This window comes from Adiantum capillus-veneris, chromosome 30 (assembly GCF_014529385.1).
Source record: "Adiantum capillus-veneris isolate H3 chromosome 30, ASM1452938v2, whole genome shotgun sequence".
NCBI classification, from domain to species: Eukaryota; Viridiplantae; Streptophyta; class Polypodiopsida; order Polypodiales; family Pteridaceae; genus Adiantum; species Adiantum capillus-veneris.
The window spans coordinates 11,010,193-11,017,753 of NC_140960.1; the positions used below are offsets into that span (position 1 = coordinate 11,010,193).

Consider the following 7,561-nt stretch of genomic DNA (forward strand, 5'->3'; position numbering starts at 1 on the left):
GCGGATATTCTTGTTGTAGAGTAGAGTAAAGTCATGGACGAGGAGTTCGTTGCCACACAGGCCAGGGTTGTTGCCAACCAAACTCCTATCCGCCCCAATTTGCCTGATTCACAGAGCCCCCGCAAGGTTGAGGAGAACGAATCCTCTATCAACCTTGAAGCCACACCAACTATGGATGATGAGAATAAGTAGCAAGAGGTAATACTAAGCATCTTCTATGTTGATAATTCAACCTTTCTTCTTTGCTTTTGGTTAATTACAATTTTGCAAGATGTTTTGGACATGGACCTTTGGGCTAGGCGGAAGGGGGGAGAGCGCACACTATTTGGGACTCAAGCAGCCTAGCACACTACATCGCCAAACTACAAATGCAAGATGTGTGCATCATAAACAAGGTTTCTCCCCAAACGGCCATTTTGTTTTGTGGGTGCTTAAGGCCGCAAGTAAACTCCTCTGCTTAGCCACCATCCCTCAGACAGCCCATGCAATTATTCTGGTGAAAAAATCACTTGCAATTTCCACTTTTGGCACTGGCTTTTGCGGCAAGGTCATGGCATGCATAGCCCTGGGGGTTGATAGTGCCCAAGCTATAGCTACTTTTGTACTTACATCCATTCTACCCAACGCTATAGAACGTCGTAGAGAGGTCGCAAGCGCCTCCTATCAAAAGATTGTTAAGCCAGATGTACAAGCTTTTAAATGAAATTATATGTCTTCTCCATGATCTTTTGCAAAGTTCAAATTACTGTTTTGTTCATGTTCAGTGACAAGGCAAACTGTTCGAAGATTGATTTTATACATTGACAAACACGTGTCCAAAAAATAGCATATAATAGCTTTTTTGGTACTAGTTGTGCCCTATTAATGACATTTCATGCAATTCTCTATGTGTCCACAAGGCAGTGAGATTTAGCCGTGCAAGCCTGCCGTCTAGCCAAAACTCGCTGTCTTGTGGACAACACCAATTTGACAAGTTTTGCAAGTTTTTGGCAAATACAAAGCAAACATTTTACCTAATGGACAATTTCAAGCCAACCAAAAAATTTATTTAGCTTTGGTTTCCAGTTGATTAGCAAAATTGGACATTAAGTTAACATAGAGAGACAAAAAGAGACAGATTGTATTTGTCGCAAAGTGAAAATACATTAAGTTCTCAAGAAAACTTGAATCCAGTACAAGGGTTCCAAAGTAAATTGATTCCAATACAAAAGTTAGTTACAAAAAAAGGTTTTGATATCAGAGGGTATCATTCCTGCCTTAGATGACGTGCAAGTTGCATGTCCTTGGCCATGATTGTTACATGCTTGGCATGGACATCACATAAGAATATCTCTTCAAAGAGACTGACCAAACAAGCCTTTGCAGCCTCCTGAATTGATTCGAGGGCAATTGCAGACATCCGAAGCTCTATGTTGTAGCTTTGTAGCACTTCCTTACATGTTCGTGCAAATGGTGCTTTCCTAATTAGTAGGTCTGCTATCTTTTGGTAATGCAGAATTTTAGCAAATGGTCGACAAAACCATCATGTTCTTTGAGGTCGGCGTTGTGGGGGCCTCTGAGCTCCTTGGGGCTTTGCTCTCTACGGCTTCCTATAGAATTTTGACTTTCGACAGCGCTTGGGAGGTGGCTAGGGGGCATCTTCATCTAGATCATAATCCTCATCTTCACTGCTATGCTCATCATTGTTGAGTTGATCAGAAGGCATGGCACCCATTCCTCTGGGTAGTGGCTTGTTGACCACAGTGTAGCGACCTGGGCCAGATGGCATCGGGCCCATTTGGCCTAGCAACGCCTTTCCTCCCACCCTATGGTTCATTGGGATTTCCTCCCCTTCCCATGGTGGACGTTCATCAGACGTGTCTGTCTCTTTTGATCCGGGTCAACTAGCTCTCCAAATTATCAATTTGCATGCATCTTCTACTTTTTGCGAGCCTCAATGGTCTTTGGATTCTTCTTTGCAGTCTATTTTGTCCTTGCCATCATGAAAGTGCGTTTGGGGGGCTTCTTGAAGCTTGTGGTGTTCGGTGAGGGAAGGAGTGTTATGTGTTTGATGGCAGGTTCACATGGTTGAAAAGAGCCGCTAAAAGCACGAGAAAATAATCTTTTGAATTTTAAAACCACATTAAATTGGAGAATTATTCAAACACACAGAGTGAAACGTACACTTGTAAAATTGCGTAAACAATCAAACAATGCAAATGCTTGATCCAAAAAAAGAGAGCATCCAAATGTAGTAGATTTTCCATTTTCATGAGATTCCAAGTACATCTACTACCTCATGACCCAAACTTTTCCAACCCTAGTCCTTGATGCTCGCCACACTGCATGTCGTTCTAGACCTTGTGAAGATCTCCAGCGTTCTGAGGAGCGAACATGGGCCAGTCGATGGGTTTCTTTTGCCAAGCGCGATGACCTTGCACGTTCAATTGACATTTTGCGTCCAAAGGTGGTGCGATAAAACCAGTTGAACATTTCTTGAAGATAGCATGAGCGCACTAAACCTCCTCCATGTCTTGTATTCTTGAAGTAGACACCCCTGGCACGATAGTGTGACTTCTCCATACCTTGCATGCTCCAAAGATCCAATGAACCATACATGTTCATAAAGTATGCACCATGGGCATACAGGATGTGTTGCCCAAAAAGCCACAACACATCGATGATCAAAACTAAAGCATAGTACAGACCAAGTTGGAATAGCAAGCACTCACCATATAGTGTATAATGTTTGATTCATCCCATGTAATGATGACTACCTTTGTGAACTTTACCACCAAATTTTGGAATTCTTGTTGTTTCTCACTGGTTGTGCTTGCAAGTCATAGTATCTTCATCATCTTGTCGAATACCGCCCAAACATGTTGTCGGCTAAGCACAACACTTGCATTGCTATCATTGTCCATCGTATACTTGCAGAGATCCTTCCACAACTCCCATCCACCTTCAGATGTTGATATTCCAGCAGCAGCACCGCTTTCCTTTGACCGAACCCTCTTCAAAAAATGCCTTGCCTTTAGTTCACTCATGGATATTGGTTGGGCCACTTGTTGAGAGCTTGCATTGTTCTTCTCCACAACAATGGAGGTGTTGATCCCATGACAACCTATTGAATTTAAGAGCCCTTCCACTTTTGAGATAGCGTCAAAAACAACCTCTCCGCAGGCTTCATTGTAAAGGAATAATCAATATGAAGCTTTAATAAACGATCAAAGATGCGCACAAAAGCATGAAGTGTGCAAAAATGCACATTTTTTAGAGGGAAGGTAATTATAGGGTTCTATTCACTATCTTTTGCGGCACGATTGGGCTTCTCTAGCATAGGAAATCATAGAACCGAATGCTCCCACACAACATGTAATTTGTGAATTTTCATCTTCCTCTGTTTCGTCGACCATTACGTTCTTGCGTGCATTCCCTTTATAGCCCTTGATGCAATGTGGACAAGGATACAGAGCTCCTATCCCTTGTTTGCACCCTAGAATGCACTTGATTGTTTTCAAATCGCCACCTAAGTGCCAATCAACTTCAAACTCCCCTATGCCATCTACTTGGAGTTTTTTCCCAGCTAGTTGTGCCTTAATGACATCTATTATCCACAGAATGCGTTCAAAAATCCAAGCAAGCACTCCATGGGTCTCGTTGGGAACCTCAATAGCGCCAAGCCACCAAATTTCTTTCTCCAACTGCACACTGAAAGATGGTGCACAATCCTCGTTCATAGTTGTACGTTTTGCATAAAATAATGCCTCGTTCATGAGAGTAATACTTATCCTTTCTAATCTTTGTTTCTTCACAATCTGACACTCGTCTAGCTTGAGCACAAACACCAACTTTGAGCCTAACACTGAAAAATGTCCAAAATAACATAAGGAAAACCATAATTGAAAAAAAAAAGACTGCATTACTGTAGCCTCACCATTAGGTGGTACACCATAAAAATGTATCATTGCCATTTGAAGCCTTCTCAAATCAACAAAAATATTATTGGACGTTGAGTAAGGAAATCCCTTGCCCACACTGTCTGCACCTATGCTTGCATTGGTATGATTCTTAACTCCTTTGGACCGCTTGGTAAAGATGGATGAAGGCATTATCTTCTCTATGTGTAAATAGCCTCCTATTCGAAAGTACACATCTTCGTTTGAGGCCTTCTTAGCAAGATTGACCTTAATTGGCCTTCTTAGTAATTCCTCTTTCCCTTAAAGCATCCTTAAGGAGACCATATAAGGCAATGTATCCCTTAGTACTAATTCCAACTTCATCACAAGCCTTCTATACATCAACATCGCTCACAAGATATGAAAACTTTCGTATCACCTCTTTCCCTTAAAGCATCCTTAAGGAGACCATATAAGGCAATGTATCCCATAGTACTAATTCCAACTTCATCACAAGCCTTCTGTACATCAACATCGCTCACAAGATTTGAAAACTTTTGTATCACCTCCTTTGTGAACATTGTTTAAATGTTCTACATTTGGTGCTCGTAAAAGGGCTACGACATCCAATTTCTTGAGGGACAAACTTAACAAATGGATGCGATCCTCCTGGATGTGGCTACCACATAGCTCTTGGATAAAATTCCTACAAGAATGAGCAAAAACATTATTACAAAATTCCTACAAGAATGGACAGATTGGAACGTAGCTAAATGTACCTTGTAGCTCTTTTTTTCTAGCATTGCCTTCGGGGGCTAAAGTCTCTATGGCATTGAAGCTCCTCTTACGTTCCCTTGCACCTAAGGGCATCTTTTTGAGATGCAGGATCTTATCTTCAAGATTCACAATCTTAGCGTCCTTCTCTTCCATATGTAGTTTAAGAGATTTCACTTCCTCCTCCGCATGAAAGATCCTTTTGCGCTATCCACTAGTGGTATCGAAAAGAAGTTGACATTGATGCAAAGACCATTATGCACTATCAACTCTAATAGTCGACAATCACTTGCAGTATCCAAGAATACCTTGCTCCCCTCTACCTACATATTCTAAGAGTGAAGCAAGGCTATTGAATGTTGGGTGCACATTGATGGCTGGATCATTAGGGTAGAGGCAACCATGCACCCAAAGGTCCACATTGGTGTGACCTGCAGCACGGCGTTGTTGTGCAGTTTGCAAGTAATGACACTTTGAGGGTGCGAAGTCCTTTGGAAACTGAACATATAGAGAAACCGTTTCCAAACTTGACAATCTTGCTGTGGATGGGAGGTTTGTAATGTCACCTAACTCCATGGCAAGGGGAATAAAGCTGGCCTCAAGCAAGAGTGGAGAGCTGTAGTAGAGACACGGAGTGGAGAGGTGAGTTATGGGATGGAGAGCTTCAGGAGAGCTATGAAGTGGAGAGGAAGCTATGGAGTGGACCTCCAACAAAAAGAGGGAAGGAGGAAGCTATGGAGTGGAGAGCCATGGAGGGGAGAACTGCAGCAAAGCTATGGAGTGGACCTACAACAAAGAGAGGGAAGGAGGAAGTGTATGTGCTGAAAAGTAGGAGAGAGAAGAGAGAGAGGGAGAGGAGTGAGAGAGGGAAGGAGGTAGAGTGTGTGCTGAAAAGTAGGAGAGAGAAGAGATAGAGAGGAGTGAGAGAGAGAGGAGTGATTTTGGAGGGAAATAAAAAAAGGTGGGAAGTTTCATATTTTGCAGGTCTAGCTGTGAGATTTTGAGAGAGAAATTTGATTTTTAAGTATATATAGGTTGGGGAGAAGTTTTGAGTAAAAGTGAGGTTTTTTGAACTTTTTTGAAAAAAGTTTTTTTTTGGGTTGAGGCTATGGACGCCCTTGATGATGTGACAAAAGAAAGGGAGGGAGGGTAGCTATTTTCATAAGGACCACCACTCTTTTGGGTAGAAAAAGAATGTACCTATCCTCCCTCCTTAGCCTCTATTTCAACCTATAAAAAGCCTATAAAAAGCCTATGACAGCCTAAAAAAAACCTATGAGAATACCCTCATTCAATGGCCTTGTCTCCTAAACCACACACATTTTCAGCCTTAATCTCTTAAAATTAGGGATCCTTACAAGGCCCTTTTGGGGTTCATATTTTTCCTAATGGGGACCAGCACCTCCTGTTTCACACCCTCTCTAGCAAACATACACACTTTGGCGGCGGGGTTGTTTCGTGGGGTAGAGCGCCTTCGCAATCTTTTAGCCTGCTCAGAGTCCAGGTCAGCGGTGGCACAGTCCTTGGAGTCTATCACGGCAGTGTTCGGTACGATGCATGACCCCCGTTCCTTCCAGGAGTGGGCACTCACACACCGTGTTGGGAGAGCAGGATTGTCATGGTGTCAGGTGGAGGCCCTTCCTTCAATACGCTCACTCACTTTGTAGCAGTTTTGTCCACGTCCAGGAGACATAGTGGCACGAGCACCCTTTCCCATAGAGCACTATCTACACCTTGGCATGAGAGAGCATGCATGCCCTTCTACATTACATGACATACTACGGTGCCTTGCCTCACTACTTGGAGATTCCTACCTACTTTGCTTTTCAGCTCTGTGCAAAGTTTGTCCTCGAGCTCGACGTGGACTACTTCGACAGACGTCTAGGAGGGGGTCACGATTTAGGTAGACTGGGATAGCAGTAGAGGCTCCTCGGGACGAACGAGTTCACAGGTCGTCTAGCTCGCTGACATCAAGTAGAGCCGATGGTTCCTTGGAGCGTAGTCCAGGGCCTCAACACACAGCTTGGACGGGAGGTCCGTTCCATGGGCGACACACTTAGCCACCTTGTCAAGCGGTTTGCACAGCCAGGAGGCCCTTCTCAGGTACACTTTTGTACTCTTCACCTACAAATATTTAACTCGTAGAGCGATGGGTAATGTGAGGTCCCCAACCCGCCCATACCAAGATAGGGATGGGATCCTTGACTGGTCTCTAGGTCTGAAAAAAATCAGAGTCTCTAAACAAGAAAAATCCAAGGAATAGACCTTTACCATTGACAATGGCTTGGGTCTATAGCCTTAGAAGAAGACCTAATCCTGTTTCGCAGCGAAAACGGGACAACGTATTAAAAGTCCAAAAAACTATTTCGGCTCTACAACTTCCACAAATTGTACTAAGGTATGCTCAACCAACGCTTTTTTCCCCCTAACATATGTGAGGGCACAGCCGTTGGTGGACTCCTCTTCCAAGTGAAGAAGTTTTCCAAACGTTTTTAGTGCGCGGGTACCATAACTTCTTATCGGTTTCAAAAGGACGTCTAACCATTAGGTAAATAATTCAAAATCTAGACTTAACCTTTGTATTCAATCGTAACCCATTCCAAGGTTAAATTTATAGTCTTAATTGGTAAATTCTTGACCTAGTAATTTATTATTTGTCTATATAGACATGATAACTTTTTCCACCGCTTCCCTAAGGGTTTTCTAACCTCTTCTAATTTTCTTATAATTTTCTATATCTTTTTCTTAATTTTCCCATCGACTTTTAAGCTTGGAATCTACTTATTTTGGGCTTATTATTTATTCTATTTATTTTTGCTTAAAGATTTTATTTCCGTAACTTGATATCTTAGGTTTACACTTACTATAATTTTCCTAAAAACTTTTGATCGCAAAATCTATTTATTTTA

The 7,561-nt window shown here is 42.4% G+C and overlaps 1 pseudogene; it reads right to left on the bottom strand.

The window, feature by feature from the left end:
- Positions 1–1,246: 1,246 nt before the first annotated feature.
- On the bottom strand, positions 1,247–2,562 carry LOC147417536 (uncharacterized; annotated as a pseudogene).
- Between the last annotated feature and the right edge of the window lie 4,999 nt (positions 2,563–7,561).